The sequence below is a fragment of the Trachemys scripta genome, chromosome 10 (assembly GCF_013100865.1).
Source record: "Trachemys scripta elegans isolate TJP31775 chromosome 10, CAS_Tse_1.0, whole genome shotgun sequence".
Taxonomy (NCBI): Eukaryota; Metazoa; Chordata; order Testudines; family Emydidae; genus Trachemys; species Trachemys scripta.
This window is the reverse complement of record NC_048307.1, coordinates 43,096,494-43,116,342: the sequence shown is the minus strand read 5'-3', so window position 1 is coordinate 43,116,342 and position 19,849 is coordinate 43,096,494. Positions and strand designations below refer to the sequence as shown.

The 19,849-nt window shown below is 49.2% G+C and overlaps 1 long non-coding RNA gene across 1 annotated transcript in view; it reads left to right on the top strand.

Moving 5' to 3' along the window:
• Window positions 1–3,422, top strand: part of LOC117883746 — a 26,059-nt gene extending 22,637 nt beyond the window's left edge. Inside the window, exon 4 of the long non-coding RNA XR_004647380.1 lies at window positions 3,263–3,422. This is a non-coding gene — a long non-coding RNA (uncharacterized LOC117883746). The remainder of the gene's footprint in view (window positions 1–3,262) is intronic.
• The last annotated feature ends 16,427 nt before the right edge of the window (window positions 3,423–19,849 follow it).

Below are 19,849 nucleotides of genomic sequence, written 5' to 3'. Positions count from 1 at the left end.
TCCATCCCTCCATCCGTCCATCCCTCCATCCCTCCACCCCCCACCCCTCCAACCGCCCCCCCCCGCCCCCCCCCCCCCTCCCTCCCCCCTAACCAACCCCTCTCCCCCCCCCCCCCCCCCCCCCCCCCCGCACGACCTGTTCTGTCCTTCCGATATATTTTGTACCCCGGAATGATTGTGTCCCATTGATTGCTCTCAGTCCACCAGGTTTCTGTGATGCCTATTATATCAATATCCTCCTTTATCACAAGGCACTCTAGTTCACCCATCTTATTATTTAGACTTCTAGCATTTGTGTACAAGCACTTTAAAAACTTGTCACTGTTTAGTTGTCTGCCCTTTTCTGATGTATCAGATTCTTTTTTATGTGACTGTTTATCATCTGATCTGGCCCCTACTTTATCCTCTTCCATCCTCTGCTCTTGACTATAACCTGGAGATTCTCTATCATTAAACTCTCCCCTAAGAGAAGTCTCTGTCTGAGCCACATGCTCCTCTGCAGCAGTCGGCTTTCCCCCCATTCTCTTATTAGAGCAGCTATGTCTCCCACTACCAGATTAGGGATGGCCGCTGCCCTAGCCATCCAATCCAAAATGGTTTCCCTAGTTAACGGACCCAGTGATTTTCCCAGAGCACGCGCTTGCTCAGGGGAAAACACTTTGCTCTCTTGTCTTGTTTCTCCACCTTGGCCCTGCTGACCACAGTAGTAGTGTCACCACAAGTCACCACAGTAGTAGTGATCGGAGCCAAGGGGAGTGCTGGGTCCATTGCAATAGGGGCTGATGGAGTGGTCCCCTCCCTCGCAATGTCTTTGTCTTGATGAGACTCGGGCCTCTGCTTGGGACTTCCATGGCTCTCCCCTTCACTCTCACTCTCCGAGGAACTAAGCCTTTGAGGGAGAGGATCAGCCTGGAGAGCCCTGATAGTTCCCTTAGAACGGGCCAATCAAGCCCTCAGACGTGCTTCCCGTCTTTGGCAGCCTGAATGGTTCGCTGCTTCACTCATACCTTCCTGCATAGTTTTAATTAACCGACACAGAGCGGCCTGAGTTTCCTCGAGCTGCGTATTAAGGATTGCAACCTCCTGTTCTTTTCTAGATAATTGATCGGTCAGGTCTTGAATTTGACCGGTTAATCTGCCTATTTGTGTCACTCCCGCTGAGGCCTGATCATTAAGCGTCTCAATTCGGGAGGACAGCCTACCTACTTCAGCTTCCTGTGCTGAGGTCTGAGCTTTAGCATTCGCTATTTGGTCGTCCTGCGCAGCCATCGTGACTAACTCCTCAGTCACTGACAGGAGTCCAAACAGTAGTGCTTGTTTTTGTTTCTTGTGAGGTGGTTTTGGTCGTCCGTCGACAAAGCCTACCCACAGTTGTTGTAAAATATTCCAGGCTTCCAGCCCCTGAAACACTCCTAGCCTCCAGGGATCATTTCCCTTCGCTAGTCTTTTTACTGCTGCCGTAATGGGTGCGTCTCCCTCTGACGTTACCCACGACCTGAAACAGTTTACCCAAGCACACATCTTAGTTAATGATCAGGTAAACTCTGGCGAAGTGTTTAACCACCCCCTAAAAGGAACCTTGGTTCCTTCCCAGCAGGTCTTGTTGTTACTGCGGCTATATGAGAGCGGTTCCCCTTCTCTCAGGCCTCTGGGATTGCTTAGTGCAGTGGGGAATGCCCACTTACACCTAAGCTAGGCGACAGCAACGCTGCACTGTCCTTGAGCGCCCCCTACTGGACCCTGCACCAGTACTGCACTGTGTAATGAGGTGTCTGCCTGTCAGCACCCTCACCACCCCTCCTTGGGAGCGAGAGACCTCTCCCGGTTCCCTGCCAGAGAGTACACGTGCTCCTGAGACTACACTCACTCAAACCTCCAACCATCAGCTGCTATTTAGCGATTGGTCACTGCAGAGAACTGCGTCCCGGGTAGCTAATCCGGTCACCAGTACCTCACACAGCGTCCCTTCTCTTGGGCACCTCAACCCAGCCGAGAAATTGAGACCTTAAGTCTCAAAATGGCATTGCTGCACCGGATCCACCCTCCCAGCACCGTACTAGACGGGAAGATCCAGAGGTGTAATCACCTCAATGGGGTCTCAACAGTACAGCGATTCCCTGCGGCCAAGCTGCTTACTGCCCCTCCGTACTAACAGCCACAGTGGCTTACCCCGAACGGATTCAACGGCCACTGTCGCCGGCTGCCTTGCCACCTCCGCTCACTCCCAAATTCCACGTATGCTGCGGAACGGGACTCTCTCTTGCACTCACTCTCACAGCCCAAAGGAGCCTCGAATCTCCAGTAGTAAAATAAAATAAACAGGGACAACTGAAATAAAGGGAAGGGAGTCCTATTGACTGATGGAAAACAAGGAATCCCCTAACAAATCTGTTGGGGTCCACTAGGCATAGCTACCAGGTAACTCGGGAGAGTGGAAGGCCACAGTGCCGATGAAGCTCTTTTGCTCTGGGCCTATCTGAACCCCCAAACTCCATCTTGGGAACTCTCACCTACTTCTATGCTAACTGCTTACATGCTCTGAAGTAGGTTGAAGCAGAAATGTAATGTCAGCTTTTTAGCAGATGGCTGCAGTTTCACTCACACTAGCAGAAATAATAGAGATAAGAAGCGGGGTAGTTAGTTTGCAGGCGTCTAACTCAAGGTCGCAAAGACTGAGAAAGTTTTCTCACAAGCTTATGTAGAGCTTATTGTAACAGTTGTCTGGAAGGGAGGGGTAAGGGGGACTGCCAGACAAAGAGATGTATGCAAACAGTTTGAAGTATAAAAGGTAAAAGTTGTTTGTATTTGTTGCACTGGATTTGAGACATGCTGGTCTCCTAGTGCCATTTCAGAGCTCTGAAATAAACTTGGCTTGCTTTCTCCCCTCGGTGTCTTTATTGGTGCCAAGCACACCGGGCGACGGACCATTGTTGTCCCCTCGAGCCCCCAGGGCAGGCAACAAATCTATTAGGGGTCCCTTAGTGGTCGCCAAATCTGTAGGGATTTTTATCTCTCTCAGGCCGATCTGATCAGAAGACTTCGGGGAGCCTTACAGTTTACCTCCTGCTGAGTCCCCCTTTTAAGCCCATCTATCAGAGTTGGATTCCAAATGAATAACACACGAAAATAACCAACAGCACTTTATTTACTAAGGGACCAAGGAAAGGAAGGAAAGGGGAGTGGATTAATGATTTTGGAGATTTAAATAACACACAGGCACACACATGCACTTATAATACAAGATGTTCTTCTACCTTTACAGATGTCCGTGATAACGGAGCTGCAGGATCCAGGTGACAGAAGCCAACAATGAACACCCGACCGTGGACGACAGATGAAATAGACAGGTACGTATCCCTATATTAACTCCCACCCTAACCCGCTTTGCGTCGTCCTGAGTGCACGATTGATCTAACTTAATCGGACCAGGTCCGTGTATGCAAGTTTGCTTTCCCAAAACAACAAACAAACAACCCCAACTTAATTAGTAAGTAACCATTGCAGGCCAATAGTCAGTGCCAAGATGGTACTGCACTACGAGAGAGAGAACTGGGCACTTGAACTCCTGACCGCTTAAAAGCTCAAGAGTCCAAAAGCTCCTGACTCCTCCCCTCATTGGTCTTTATAGGGAACGGTTGCTGGGCAAAGTCAGATTCCGGCTCTTTCCATTTTCCCACCTTTTCTGAGGAACAAGAACCTGACCCAAAATGGAGGTCACCTTATCCTTTTACCAAAACAAAATAGCCTTTTGATTTAACTTTTATACCTAATAATTTGGCAAACATGTAAACTGAAATTAACACCTGATGGCCAGTTTATATCCATTTGTTCTTGTGTCCACATTGGTACTGAGTTTAAATAATTCTTCTCCCTCCCTGGTATTTATCCCTCTGATATATTTCTAGAGAGCAATCATAGCTCCCATTCCTCGGATCATCCTAGTAGCCCTTCTCTGTACCTGTTCCACTCAGAACAGGGCCCTATCATACTGAGAGGCTCTATCCCTGCTGTGAGGAGGAGGAGGAGGTAGGCATCTGCCATGGCTCCTTACAGCTGGGACAGCTGGACATGCTCATTTCAGGAGTCTGATCCTGGAAAGTGGACAGTGACACTGGGCTAATGCTGGGCAGCAGAGTCACCACTCGGAGGGGGGGGATGGGAGAGCTCAAGTGAGCATGTTAGTGTGGACCCCATGGCAAGGGGTAACTAGGTCTCTGGGCGGTGCAAGCCCGTGGCTAGGGGTGCAATGGCCTCATGGGTTGGGCATTGGTTGCAGGAGCCCTGGCCCCCACGCTGGGTCTCATTTGCACTCATTGGCTCTTCCCTTGGCTTCATTTTCCACATTGTGCCTGTTTGGAAGCGTCAAATGCCTGGTCCAGCGGCCCAAACCCTTTGAGGATCTGGGTCTGGCTAGGGGACTCCTCTGCAGGGCTCTCAGGGCCCATCTCTGGGGGAAGGGACTAGTGTCAGGGAACCCTGGAGTAGAGTTTTGGGCCCAGCTTTGTGGCTGCAGATAAATGACTCTTGGTTGTCGAGGTTTCCTGGGGGGAAGGTTACACTGGACGAAACTGAGGAGATATTTGGGGGAGGAGAGCTCCAACCTGATGGTTAGAGGGGCCTTTGAGGAAAGTGCCTTACTCTCTGGGATGCAGGTCCCTGGCATTCTCCTGATTTACAATAATCTCTCTGCAAAGGCCCTAAGTGTGATCCATTAGTGTCAACCCCAAAATACAGCACAAGGTGACTGAGTTAAGGATCCTCGGGAAATGGTAACTCAGGCACTTCTGAGCTTGTGAGTGATTGGCTTTGCCACCTAAATGTCTGTTTAACATCAGGGTCTGGGGTGAAATAGGGAAAGAGACAGGGCCCAAATTTGGGGGTTTGTCTCAGGAACTAGCCCATATTGTCTAATACATAAACTGATAGCAGGAGCACCTGGAGATGGGTACTTCATTGAAATCCCCATTAAGAAATGCTTTGGGAAATATCTGTTATATTTTCCATGTTTCCATGACAACTAGCATCTCTGCCTTTACCCAGGGAAGCTGCTGTTGCAGATAGTGACACTGGCCCTTTTTCTCCTCCCACTCCCTCCCCCCAGTTTCACCCCTGTGCCTGCCATTCATTTCTGTGGAGTTCCTCCTGATTCCTCTGGTGTGAGATCAGAATCAGACCTGCAGGCCCAAGTTAGGGGAACCACACTTCTGCAAATGGGGAATGTTTCTATGAATTGGCTTTTATGGCATCAGAGGCCCTGGTTCAGCAAAGCAGTTATGCATGTGCTTTATTTAAAGCATATTATAAATCCTACTGAAATTAACTGGAGTAGAGATTAGGTATGTGCTTAAGTGCTCTGTTGAGCTGGGACCTGAGGGTCAGATTTTTAAAGGGATTTTGGCACCCAAAGATGCAGATAGGTGCCTAACTCCCCTTGATTTCCAGAGTGACCTGTGAAAATATGCCCCAGGTGCCTCCCAGACACCCAGGGCCTCATCCCCCAGGCTCCTGTGAGGAAGGGAAGCACTGAGGGCTTTGATAAGGTCACCCCAGGATCTGTGGCAGACAGAGCTGGGGATGGAGCCCAGGTCTCCCAAGGCCCAGGCAGTGCTTCAACTACAAGCCCATTGGTCCCTTGCCGGCTATTCCAGGGGAGCCTCGTGGAGCTGGGATACTTGTTCTCTAAGTGCAGCTATGTGTTCAGAGAAATGGACCACACTTTCGCTGCAGATACTGTCCAGAATGAGGCCAAAGGGCCTGATCCTGGGAGAAGCTGGGAGGGACGGAGTTTCTGTGGGAGTTAGGCAACTTGCAGGATTGGGCTCCAAAAGAGCTGGCTGATGCTGCCATGACACACCTTCATACAGCTGTGTCTCCTCACAGAGCCCCACCCCTGTGGGTAGCTGCTCCCCATTCATGCCCCAGCTCAGCAAGGCACTTAAATATGTGCCCAAATGTGCTTGTGAGGAGTCCCACTGACTTCAGTCCCCATGGCACTGGCCTATTCCTCCCATACAGCAGTGCTAGGTTACTCAATGGTGTAGCAACGCCTGTGGAACTCAGTGGGTGGAGCACAGGTTGCAGGATGCACATGGCTGGAACACTAGTTGCCCTGTCTCTGTAAATAGTTCTCTTAATGAAGAGCCAATTTAGCTTTAGAAACATGGAGTCCTCTCCTATTATTACCCAATGTGTGGTACATGAAACAAGGGGCAGATGCCCCAAAAGGTGATGCAAGGTTGGGTGTTACTGAAGGGTCTTTCAGTCCCTCTCTGTGTCTCTTCCTGCCTAAAGGCAGCCTCCAAGTTATTTAATATGGTTTGTTGCTCCCTGTTAAATATGGTTTTTGAAACTCCGGTTTGTTGTAATAATTCAGGCAAGAGTAAATGATTTTGGAGTTTCCGAACAACACTGGACTCTTAACATAAGAACACGAGAAGGGCCATATTGGGTCAGACCAAAGGTCCATCTAGCCCAGTATCCTGTTTTCTGACAGTGGCCAATGCCATGTGCCCCGGAGGGAATGAACCTCCCCTGTCGTCCATTCCCAGCTTCAGGCAAACAGAGGCTAGGGACACCATCCCTGTCCATCCTGGCTAATAGCCATTGATGGACCTATCCTCCATGAACTTATCTAGTTCTTTTTTGAACCCTGTTATAGTCTTGGCCTTCAATATCCTTTGGCAAGGAGTTCCACAGGTTGACTCTTTCTCCAAGGAACTTAACCTTGTTCATGGTTTTTTAGTCTTTAACAAAAATGGGCCCTGATCACTTTTGCCCATTTTATGTCAGTGAAATTCCATTGACTTCAGTGGGATTACTGCTGATTTACACCTGTGTGAGAGAGGAATCAAATCCTGGGAGTCAAGGGGCCTGTCTACAACCCTAAATGTTGCCCTAGTTAAAATCACACCTTTGGTTGAATCTGTGCAATGTTGTGTATAGACCAGACCTAAGTTAAACATTCTGCAACTGGTCCTCAGCAACGCTAAAGTCCCACTTTTTGTGTATTATTTTTTGTTGTTGTTTTAGGGGACTTGGTGTCTCTCAAGTGTGAGTCAGAGAATTTCACCTCCCAATCACTGGCTTAATTTGAGGCTAAGACCCCGATTCACAAAAGGATCCTTAGTCAAGAAGGATGCTTAAGCATGTGTTTAACTTTAAGCATGTGCTTAAGTCCCACAGCCTCAAGTGCCATCTGAATCCAGCCTAAATCAGTCATGGCCAAACATGGTTAGCATCAGATAGCTCTTTGATGGCCTGTGTGAAATGAATTGATGGTCTTAGTACACTACCTAGGGGAGAAGTTTGTGCCTAAAAAAAAAGATAATGATAATTGGCCTCATTTGGGTAGTTATTCAGACATCCAGTACTGAATTAATAGACTGAGCCCCCTTAAGCCTGGGGGTCCCTTAAGATGACTGATGAGCAAAGATGGGGGAGGGGATACTGTGGGGGATTTCACCATCGTCCATTTTGTACCTGTTGTCCAGATATTTGAAGATATATGTTGTGATCTCTTCAAATTGCATCAGCTGTGCCATGGTCCAGGAAAAGTTGCTTTAGGAAATGGTGCTGCTGAATCCATATGCGACATACTTCCCCTTGTGCCAATGCTATATTAGTGACCCAGCTGTGCTGCTGGAAGACATGTCTGATAATAAGAATCCCTTGCCATTATTCTCAAGAGAAAGGGGAGGAACTCCACTGTCCTGCCAATTTTAAACTTGGATCATTTTGGGCTGTCTAATTTCAGTGGGATGAAGACAGTCTGTGGGCGGTCAAGTGGATCCTCTAGCTTCAGCACTATATTGTCTTCATTTTTTCGTAAAGCATAGAAATGTCTGTTATCATCTAACACTTAGGGTATGTCTATACTACGAGAGTAGTTCGATTTTACTTAAAGCGAATTTGTGGAACCGATATTACAAAGTTGAACGTGTGTATCCACACTAAGGACAGTAATTCGACTTTGTGAGTCCACACTAATGGGGCAAGCATCGACATTGGAAGCGGTGCACTGTGGGCAGCTATCCCACAGTTCCCGCAGTCCCCGCTGCCCATCGGAATTCTGGGTCGAGCCCCCAATGCCTGTTGGGGCAAAAAATGTGTTGAGGGTTATTTTGGGTAACTGTCAACATTCAACCCTCACTCCCACCCTCCCTCCGTGAAAGCGCCGGCGGGCAATCAGTTCGCGCACTTTTCTGGTGATTGACAGCGTGGACACCACAGCACTGCAAGCATGGAGCCCGCTGCAATCATCACTGCAGTTATGGCCATTGTCAACACCTCGCGCCTTATCATGCACCTTTTTCAGAGGCAGCTGCTGAGAAATCGGGCGAGGAGGCTACGGCAGCGTGGTGAGGACATTAAGTCTGAGAGGGGCACAGACCTCTCACAAAGCATGGGACCCCACGCCGTGAACATCATGCTGGCAATGGGTCATGTTGATGCTGTGGAACAGCAATTCTGGGCCCGGGAAATAAGCACGGACTGGTGGGACCGCATAGTGCTGCAGGTCTGGGATGAATCACAGTGGCTGCGAAACTTTCGGATGCATAAGGGAACTTTCCTGGAACTTTCCTGGAACTTTGTGAGTTGCTGTCCTCTGCCCTGAAGCGCAAGGACACCCGCATGCGAGCAGCCCTGACTGTCCAGAAGTGAGTGACCATAGGCCTCTGGAAGCTTGCAATGCCAGACAGCTACCGGTCAGTCGTGAACCAATTTGGAGTGGGCAAATCTACCGTGGGGGTTGCTGTGATGCAAATAGCCAACGCAATCGTTGAGCTACTGCTCTCAAAGGTAGTGACCCTGGGAAACATGCAAGTGATCATAGATGGCTTCGCTGCGATGGGATTCCCAAACTGCGGTGGGGCTTAGATGGAACTCACATCCCTATCTTGGGACCGGACCACCAGGCCAGCCAGTACATTAACCGAAAGGGCTACTTTTCAATGGTGCTGCAAGCACTGGTGGATCATAGGGGACGTTTTACCAACATCAACGTCAGATGGCCGGGCAAGATTCATGATGCTCCCATTTTCAGGAACTCTGGTCTGTTTAGACGGCTGCAGGAAGGTATTTACTTCCCGGACCACAAAATAACTGTTGGGGATGTGGAGATGCCTATAGTGATCCTCGGGGACCCAGCCTACCCGCTAATGCCCTGGCTCATGAAGCCCTATACAGGCGCCCTGGACAGTGAAAAAGAACTCTTCAGCTACCGGCTGAGCAAGTGCAGAATGGTGGTGGAGTGTGCTTTTGGATGTCTGAAGGGGAGTTGGAGAAGCTTTCTGATTCGCTCTGATCTCAGCGAAACCAATATCCCCATTGTTATTGCAGCTTGCTGTGTGCTCCACAGTCTCTGTGAGAGCAAGGGGGGGACGTTTATGGCGGAGTGGGAGGTTGAGGCAAATCGCCTGGCTGCTGATTACGCCCAGCCAGACAGCCGGGCGATTAGAAGAGCCCAGTGGGTTGCGCTGTGCATCCAGGAAGCTTTGAAAGCTCCAGAATGAGCAGGGTAACCTGTGACTATTAAGTTTGTTTAAACAGAAGCTGAACCTGCCCCCGTTTCTTTACCCAGTTAATGTTGACTATCCTCTCCAGTTACCAACCTCCTTCCCCCTCTTCCAACACACCTTTAAAAATAAAATAAATGAAACTTTGTTCATTAACACCGTTTTCTTTATTAAGGATTTCGTGGTAAAGTGTTGAATCTGGGACGCAGACTGTGGTGGGGAGCGGGTGTAGTGATGGAAAGGACGCTTCTAAACTCGAGGAATGACAGGCTCCTGCTCCTAGAGTGGTTCGCAGTGGTGGACTGGTTGTTTCAATGGAGCCTGCCACCCCTCCTTTTCGGGACTCTGTGTGCGGGGCTATGTGAGTTTGTGGTGTGGGACGGCGGTTACAGATCCCCTGCTGCGTGGATCTGTCATCCAGGCTAAAGACCGCTGCATAAGATCTGTAACCGCCCTCCCCCGCCACAAACTCACATAGTCCCCCCACTCAGAACATGAAAACCACCTCCCAGACTGACCAGGGTGCCTAGTGACTGCAATGTGTGTGTGACCTTCTGCTGAACCTGCCCCCATGTCTGTACCCTGGTAAAGGTGACTGTCCTCTCCAATTACCAACCCCCTTTGCCCCCTTCAAACACACTCTCCTCTAAAAGAACATGACGGAAACAGTAATTAACAGAAACGTGTTTTTTATTAACAACTACACAGTTAGGGGATGAAACTGGGACGGGGGCTTGGGTGAGGTGCTTTTGGAGTGAAGGAAAGGACTTATCAAATCTTTGGGAATGAGAGCCTTCTGCTACTTGAGCAGTCTGCAGGGGTGGAGCGACTGTTTTCACAGCCCCTGCCGCCCCTCCTTCTTGGGACTTTGGGTGAGGGGGGGATGGGACTTTGTGGCGGGGGAGGGCGGTTAGAGATAGAATGCAGCGGGGCTCTGTCCTCCTGCCTCCGGTCCTGCAGAACATCTACAAGCCACCAGAGTGTGTCCGTTTGCTCCCTCATTAGTCCAAGCAGCGTTTGAGTCACCTGCCGGTCTTCCTGCCGCCACCTGTCCTCCCGTTCGCTGTGTGATCGCTGGTATTGGGACATCTTCTCCCTCCACTGGGTCTGCTGTGCCGCCTCGGCTCGGGAGCAGCCCATAAGTTCTGAGAACATCTCGTCCAGTGTCCTTCTCTTTCGTCGCCTGATCTGCACCAGCCTCTGGGAGGGGGATGCCGGGGTAGCTCGGGAGACATTCGCAGCTGTGGGATGGGAAAAAGGGAGTGAATTCCTCACAAAGATACAGTTTTGCGAACAATGAATATAGTCTTTCTCTGTGAACAAGACCATGCACAGTACCTATCACATGTGCACTCAGTACAAGGTCGAATTTTTGGCCTTCCCATTGAGTGCCTGGGGTCTTGCTGTACAGATCACACAAGTGGGGCCGGACAACGGAATTCGGCTAGCAGGCAGACATGGTAAGCCGTAGGCTTTTGGCTGCTTAAAGCTTAATTTATAGCAGTGCCCTCCTTTCACGTTCCAAGCAATGCTCCTAGCATTGGCCAGTTCCTGCTGCCGGCAATCCGGCCAGCATGAACTCTGCCCCTGTCCCACCCCCCTCGCGGCTGTCCCCGGGAAAGATCCCTGCATGCTGCCCCTGTCCCGCCTCCACCGCGTGTCTGTAAACCGCCGGTTACAGTTATGTAAAGGAACAGGCAATCAGTCCCAATACTAACATTCCCCTAATTCAAAGCAGGTCACCATGAGTGATATCACTCTGATGAGGATTTCAGAGACAGAGAAAGACCGCATGCTGCGTGAATGCCAGCAAACACCAGGGCCGTATGCCGCCATGCTTTGCGAGGCAATGATCCCGGAGTACTTGCTGCTAGCCTGGCGCGGAAAAGTTTCCTACCATGGAGGACTCAATAAGGCCGCTCTCCCCAGGAACCTGATGCAAAGGCTTTCACAATACCTCCAGGAGAGCTTCTTGGAGATGTCCCAGGAGGATTTCTGCTCTATCCCCGGACATATTGACAGAATTTTCCAGTAGCTGCACTGGCAAGGACTAAAAACTAAAGCGCCTAGGGCAAACTAATCATGAAAAACCGGTCAAGTTGACAAACTTTTCCAGTAGCTGCACTGGCAAGGAGTAAAAAGTTAAGCTCCTAGAGCAAACTAATCATGAAAAACCCATTGTTAAGATACCATTCCTATTCTGTTCAAAATAAATGTTTAAAACACTTACCTACTGATCCTTCTCCTGATTCACAGTCCGGGTTACCGCCTTGGGAGGGCTGGTAGGGGATCTCCGTGAGGGTGATGAAGAGATCCTGGCTGTCGGGGAAATCAGTGTTGAAAGCGCTGTCGACTGCCTCATCCTCCTCATCTCCTTCCTCATCTTCCCCGTCCACGAACATTTCTGAGGAAGCGGGGCCGTTGACAATACCCCATCGTCAGAGTCCACGGACAGTGGTGGGGTAGTGGTGGCGGCCGCACCTAGAATGGAATGCAGTACCTCGTAGAAACTACATGTCTGGGGCTGGGATCCGGAGCGTCTGTTTGACTCTTTGGTCTTCTGGTACCCTTGTCTCAGCTCCTTGATTTTCACGTCGCACTGTGTTGCATCCCGGCTGTATCCTCTCTCCGTCATGGCTTTTGAGATCTTCTCGTAGATCTTCGCATTCCGTTTTTTCGATCGCAGCTCCGAAAGCACGGACTCATCGCCCCACACAGCAATCAGATCCAAGACTTCCCGATCAGTCCATGCTGGGGCCCTCTTTCTATTCTGCGATTGCATGGCCATCTCTGCTGGAGAGCTCTGCATCGTTGCCAGTGCTGCTGAGCTCACCACAATGTCTAAACAGGAAATGAGATTCAAACTGGCCAGACAGGAAAAGGAATTCAAATTTTCCTGGGGCTTTTCCTGTGTGGCTGGTGGCTGGTCAGAGCATCCAAGCTCGGACTGCTGTTCAGAGCGTCAACAGAGTGGTGCACTGTGGGATAGCTCCCGGAGCTATTAGCGTCGAATTCCATCCACACCTATCCTAATTCGACATGGCCATGTCGAATTTAGCACTACTCCCCTCATCGGGGAGGAGTACAGAAATCAATTTAAAGAGACCTCTATGTCGAAACAAATAGCTTCGTTGTGTTGATGGGTGCAGGGTTAATTCGGGTTAACGCTGCTAAATTCGATATAACCTCCTAGTGTAGACCAGGCCTTACTGTAACATTGTTTGAATCTGCCTGTAACTAGCAGTCAGATTTAATATGTATTCCTCCCCAGCAAGAATGGGGAGAGCTAGCATAAGGGAAATAGTAAGAACTGGTTGAACAGTGGCCCAATTCAGCAAAGCACATGCTTAAGTCCCACTGAATTTAAGCATATGCCTCAATGCTTTGTGGAAATGGAGTCTAAATGAGGGTGCCGGCTGCTAAATCCGGATGGGTTTGCTTTCCACATCAATTAATATGGATGATCCTGGAGATCTGATTGGACAGCTTGCTCTAATTCCCTGTTTGCTTTGCTCTTTGAGCTAAAAGCTCCTTCAGCACACTGAGTTCTGAGAGACACCAGCTCCCAGTCTTTGCCTTGGGTCAAGTGGACCTGTTTATATGGTGGGCTGAGGACAGCACTGGAAAACAAAGTTCTTCTTTCAGAAAAGCCAGCAGCTGCAGGCATCTCTCTGACTTGAATTTTGACGTTTCAGATTAAAGGGATTTCTTTTCCTACTTGCACTCCAATCACTTCTATCAATCCCTTTTAATCTTCTTTAAGAGAATTAAGAGGGAATATTTGCATGGGATTTAAAACACAATGAGGGCCCGATGCTGTGAACATTTATGCGCTGGAGGAACTCTACTCATGCCTGTGGTCTGCTGGGAGTGATAGTAATGGTGAGCCCAAGCATTTGCAGGATTGGGCCCTTATATTGCAAATCTCTGTACTTTTGGAACAAGGTAGCTCAGGACAACATCACATAAGAGCTGGAATGTAACAAGCCACCTGGATGAGGTGGTGTCTGGCATATTTGCTGTGCTATATTGGAAGTGAAACAACAAGAATGTATTTCCTTCATTGGGTTTGGAATAATTTATCTGGGAGTCAGTTCTACTAAAGTTTTTACTGCTAATACTGTATATAGTCATTCTAAATTCTGTAATGTAAGCCAATCTCTTGGATGATTAGGGTTAAGAGTTAAAGTAACTGTAACCTGAATTGGTGGTGGTTATGGTTAAAAAATGACAGCTAAGTACAATGTAATACAGTTATTAGTAAAGAAGATCCTAAGCTAAAGACAGTTTTGAATTGGTTCCCGAAGGTGCAGAGAACTTTGATTGACTACCCTCTCTGTACCAGAAGCCTGGTTCTAATGCAGGGATTCAGTCCGATGTATTTTGCACCAATTAAAAAGCAATCCATGACATTGCAGCTGGATCGATTGTTGACATCCACAATATATATGGCTTCCTATTACATTATATTCTGCCGCTGAATGGTTTTAACAGATGAATGCGGTCAATTTATTTTTCAGATAGAGTGCAAGTGAAGGGACTGCTGGAGATCTGAGGGCACAGGGAAGCATGACAAAATATTAGCAATTTCAGTATTAGCAGACAGGCAATTTCTCAGCTGTGGATATATTTGTGAATGGGAGCAATTTTAACAAATAGTAACTTAAAAGGCAAGTTTACTACAAAAAGTTTGGGATGAGATTTTCAAAACCAGGGAAAGGATGTGGCTATCCAGTTCAGGCAGCTTTGGAAACCTTTACCTCAGCCTTGAGGGATATTTGCACAGTCAAAAACTATTGGATGTTTTTTTTTGTAAAGCATCTATTATTTGTGGGTGTACAAAGCGCAAACATCTTTGTTGCTTTCAGCTCACTGCTTTGTTGCTTTCAGTACTGGGCAAACTGCAAATGTTTGTATAGTATCTAGATTAGTAATACAGTGGTATTAGTTAATGAGTTTACTGGCAGTCAATTAACTAGTTAAATCAGGAAGTCAAAGTCTAGTCTAGAAAAACCCTTCCTGTGTGATCACTTCAAATCTCTCCAGCTAAACCAGGACTGGGTCAATAGTGGGACTGGAGACCTCCAAAGAGTACCTACGATGAATGCTGCAGGAAGTGATATTGATCTAGTAGGTGGCACTCTTTCCTAGGAGCAGCTCTGCTGCCTTTTGAAAGAGATGTAAAACCAGAGTCTTGACCATGTAAGTGGATTGTAAGCTCTTAGGGGCAAGGTATGTTATTTTCTATATGTTTGTACAGAACCTAGTATAACTGCATCCCGACTTGGTTGACGCTTCTAGATGCTACCACACTATTAATGATGGATGATATTAATAATTAAAGATCTTGTGCACTTGTCAGTATAGGAATGTTAACCTTCCTGGCCAGTCCAACTCAGCTAGCTGCATTCTGCATATCTACAAATTCCCTGTGCTATTTCATTTGGATACAATCTTCTTCTCTCTTTGGAACTGGTGCTGTGCACTGTTAAGCAGTTGACCTGTTCCATCCCAGATGTAGCTGCATTTTAGCACTGGGTGAAATTATTCCTATATTTCAGTATAAGTTTGTGAATCCCTTTGCTGTAATGAAAAGCATCTCATACTGTGCAAGTTATAATCCCAATACAACAAATGCATGCATGTATAAACCAGGTTAACACATCTGACGAAGTGGGTATTCACCCACAAAAGCTTATGCTCCAATACATCTATTAGGGTATGTCTACACTACAAAATTAGGTCGAATTAATAGAAGCCAGTTTTATAGAAATCGGTTGTATACAGCCGATTTTGTGTGTCCCCACATAAAATGCTCTAAGTGCTCTAGTCGGCGGACCGCGTCCACAGTACCAAGGCTAGTGTCGACTTCTGGAGCATTGCACTATGGGTAGCTATCCCACACTTCCCTCAGTCTCCGCCGCCCATTGGAATTCTGGGTTGAGATCCCAATGCCCGGATGATGCAAAACAGTGTCGCAGGAGGTTCTGGGTACATGTCGTCAGGCCCCTCCCCCTCGGTCAGAGCAATGGCAGACAAAAGATTCGCGCCTTTTTACCTGGGTTACCTGTGCAGACAACATACCACGGCAAGCATGGAGCCCGCTCAGCTCTCCGTCACCATATGTCATCTGGGTGCCGGCAGACGTGGGACTGCATTGCTACACAGCAGCAGCAGCTAACTGCCTTTTGGTGGTAGACGGTGCAGCATGACTGGTAGCCTTCATCGGCGATCTGGGTGCTGGCAGCTGTGCGGCTGGCAGCCGTAGGGCTGCATTGCACCAGCCCCTTGCCTTTTGCCTTTTGGCAGTAGATGGTGTATTACGACTGGTAACTGTCCTATTACAAGTTGGATCATCGCACATTAGCAGAGTCTTCCCTGAGCAGCAGATCGTGCAATAGGCCTGAAGGCCATCATAGTACACTAACTGCCAAGCGCCCAGTATTTGCTGCCAAGCACCCAGAAGATGCCGAGCGCTATCAGTCATGCTGCACCGTCGTCTTAAGATGTAAAAAATAGATTTGTTCTGTATTCATTTGCTTCCCCTCCCTCCGTGAAATCAACGGCCTGCTAAACCCAGGGTTTTCAGTTTAATCTTTGGGGGGACCATTCTGTGTGACAGTTGTTTGTGTTTCTCCCTGATGCACAGCCACCTTTCTTGATTTTAATTCCCTGTACCTGTACGCCATGTCGTCACTCGGCCCTCTCTCCCTCCCGACCTCCCTCCTTCTTCTGGTCTGTCAGATACTAGTTTCGCGCCTTTTTTCAGACCAGGCGCCATAGCTAGCACTGGGATCATGGAGCCCGCTTAGATCACCGCGGCAATTATGAGCACTATGAACACCACGCGCACTGTCCTGGAGTATATGCAGAGCCAGGACATGCCAAGGCGAAACCTGCACCAGCCAAGGAGGCGATTGCAGCGCGGCGAAGAGAGTGATGAGGAAATTGACATGGACATAGACCTCTCACAAGGCACAGGCCCCAGCAATGTGGAAATCATGGTGTCACTGGGGCAGGTTCATGGCGTGGAACGCCGATTCTGGGCCCGGGAAACAAGCACAGACTGGTGGGACCGCATCGTGCTGCAGGTGTGGGACAATTCCCAGTGGCTGCGAAACTTTCGCATGCGTAAGGGCACTTTCATGGAACTTTGTGACTTGCTTTCCTCTGCCCTGAAGCGCCAGAATACCAGGATGAGAGCAGCCCTCACAGTTGAGAAGCGAGTGGCGATAGCCCTGTGGAAGCTTGCAACGCCAGACAGCTACCAGTCAGTTGGGAATCAATTTGGAGTGGGCAAATCTACTGTGGGGGCTGCTGTGATCCAAGTTGCCAGGGCAATGAAAGACCTGGTGATATCAAGGGTAGTGACTCTGGGCAACGTGCAGGCAATAGTGGATGGTTTTGCTGAAATGGGATTCCCAAACTGTGGTGGGGCCATAGACGGAACCCATATCCCTATCTTGGCACCGGAGCACCAAGCCACCGAGTACATAAACCGCAAGGGGTACTTTTTAATGCTGCTGCAAGCCCTGGTGGATCACAAGGGACGTTTCACCAACATCAACGTGGGATGGCCGGGAAAGGTACATGATGCTCGCGTCTTCAGGCACTCTGGTCTGTTTCGAAAGCTGGAGGAAGGGACTTTCTTCCCGGACCAGAAAGTAACCGTTGGGGATGTTGAAATGCCTATCGTGATCCTTGGGGACCCAGCCTACCCCTTAATGCCATGGCTCATGAAGCCGTACACAGGCAGCCTGGACAGGAGTCAGGACCTGTTCAACTACAGGCTGAGCAAGTGCTGAATGGTGGTGGAATGTGCATTTGGACGTTTAAAAGCGCGCTGGCGCAGCTTACTGACTCGCTCAGACCTCAGCAAAAAGAATATCCCCATTGTTATTGCTGCTTGCTGTGCGCTCCACAATATCTGTGAGAGTAAGGGGGAGACATTTATGGCGGGGTGGGAGGTTGAGGAAACTCGCCTGGCCGCTGATTACGCGCAGCCAGACACCAGGGCGGTTAGAGGAGCACAGCAGGGCGCGGTGCGCATCAGAGAAGCTTTGAAAACGAGTTTTGTGACTGGCCAGGCTACGGTGTGAAACTTCTGTTTGTTTCTCCTTGATGAACCCTCCAACCCCCCCTCCCCCACACCCGGTTCACTCTACTTCCCTGTAAACCAACCACCCCACTCTCCCCTCCCCACTTCGAGCACCGCTTGCAGAGGCAATAAAGTCATTGTTATTTCACATTCATGCATTCTTTATTAATTCCTCACACAAGTAGGGGGATAATTGCCAAGGTAGCCTGGGATGGGTGGGGGAGGAGGGATGGAAAAGGACAGACTGCATTTTAAAACTTTAACTCTTATTGAAGGCCAGCCTTCTGATGCTTGGGCAATCATCTGGGGTGGAGTGACTGGGTGGCCGGAGGCCCCCCCACCGTGTTCTTGGGCATCTGGGTGAGGAGGCTATGGAACTTGGGGAGGAGGGCTGTTGGTTACACAGGGGCTGTAGCGGCGGTCTCTGCTCCTGCTGCCTTTCCTGCAGCTCAACCATACGCTGGAGCATATCAGTTTGATGCTCCAGCAGACGGAGCATTGACTCTTGCCTTCTGTCTGCAAGCTGACGCCACCTATCATCTTCAGCCCGCCACTTGCTCTTTTCATCCCGCCATTCAGCCCGCCACCTCTCCTCTCGTTCATATTGTGCTTTTCTCATGTCCGACATTGACTGCCTCCACGCATTCTGCTGTGCTCTATCAGCGTGGGAGGACATCTGGAGCTCCGTGAACATATTGTCCCACGTCCTCCATTTTCTCTTTCTAATGTTCACTAGCCTCTGCGAAGGAGAAACATTTGCAGCTGGTGGAGGAGAAGGGAGAGGTGGTTAAAAAAGACACATTTTAGAGAACAATGGGTACACTCTTTCGTTACAAGGTCGCATTTTTCCTCTTATAGTGAGGGCCTGCCGGTTTGGTATGAGAGATCACTCACGCAGTGCCAGGCAACAGATTTCAGCTTGCAGGCAGCCATGGTAAGCCACCGTCTTTTGGCTTTTTTAACCTTCTTAACATGTGGGAATGGTTTCAAACAGCAGCGCCCTCATTTCCCATATCAAGGATGAATTGGGTTGGCCATTTAAAATGGGTTTTCAATGTAAAAGGAGGGGCTGAAGTTTCCGGGTTAACATGCAGCACAAACCCAAGTAAACCACCCCCCCACACACACACCCGATTCTCTGGGATGATCACTTCACCCCTCCCCCCACCGCGTGGTTAACAGCGGGCAACATTTCTGTTCAGAAGACCAGGAACGGGCACCTCTGAATGTCCCCTTAATAAAATCACCCCATTTCTACCAGGTGACCATGAATGATATCACTCTCCTGAGGATAACAAAGAGAGATAAGGAATGGATGTTGTCTGCATGCCAGCAAACACCGGGACCATATGCTGCCATGCTTTGTTATGCAATGATTCCAGACTACGTGCTACTGGCCTGGCGTGGTAAAGTGTCCTACCATGGCGGACGGGATAAGGCAGCCCTCCGCAGAAACCTTTTGCAAAGGCTTTTGGAGTACATGAAGGAGAGCTTTCTGGAGATGTCCCTGGAGGATTTCCGCTCCATCCCCATACACGTTAACAGACTTTTCCAGTAGCTGTACTGGCCGCGATTGCCAGGGCAAATTAATCATTAATCATTAAACACGCTTGCTTTTAAACCATGTGTAATATTTACAAAGGTACACTCACCAGAGGTCTCCTGTGTGCCCTCAGGGTCTTGGGAGAGTTCGGGGGTTACTGGTTCCAGGTCCAGGGTGACAAACATATCCTGGTTGTTGGGGAAACCGGTTTCTCCGCTTCCTTGCTGCTGTGAGCTACCTACATTACCTCCATCATCATCTTCCTCGTTCCCCGAACCCTCTTGCCTGTGTGTTTCTCCATTGACGGAGTCATAGCACACGATTGGGGTAGTGGTGGCTGCACCCCCTAGAATGACATGCAGCTCCGCGTAGAAGCGGCAAGTTTGCGGCTCTGCCCCAGACCTTCTGTTTGCTTCTCTGGCTTTGTGGTAGGCTTGCCGTAGCTCCTTAATTTTCACGCGGCACTGCCGTGTGTCCCTGTTATGGCCTCGGTCCTTCATGGCCTTGGAGACCTTTTCTAATACTTTGCCATTTCTTTTACTGCTACGGAGTTCAGCTAGCACTGATTCATCTCCCCATATGGCGAGCAGATCCCGTACCTTCCGTTCGGTCCATGCTGGAGCTCTTTTGCGATCCTGGGACTCCATCACGGTTACCTGTGCTGATGAGCTCTGCGTGGTTACCTGTGCTCTC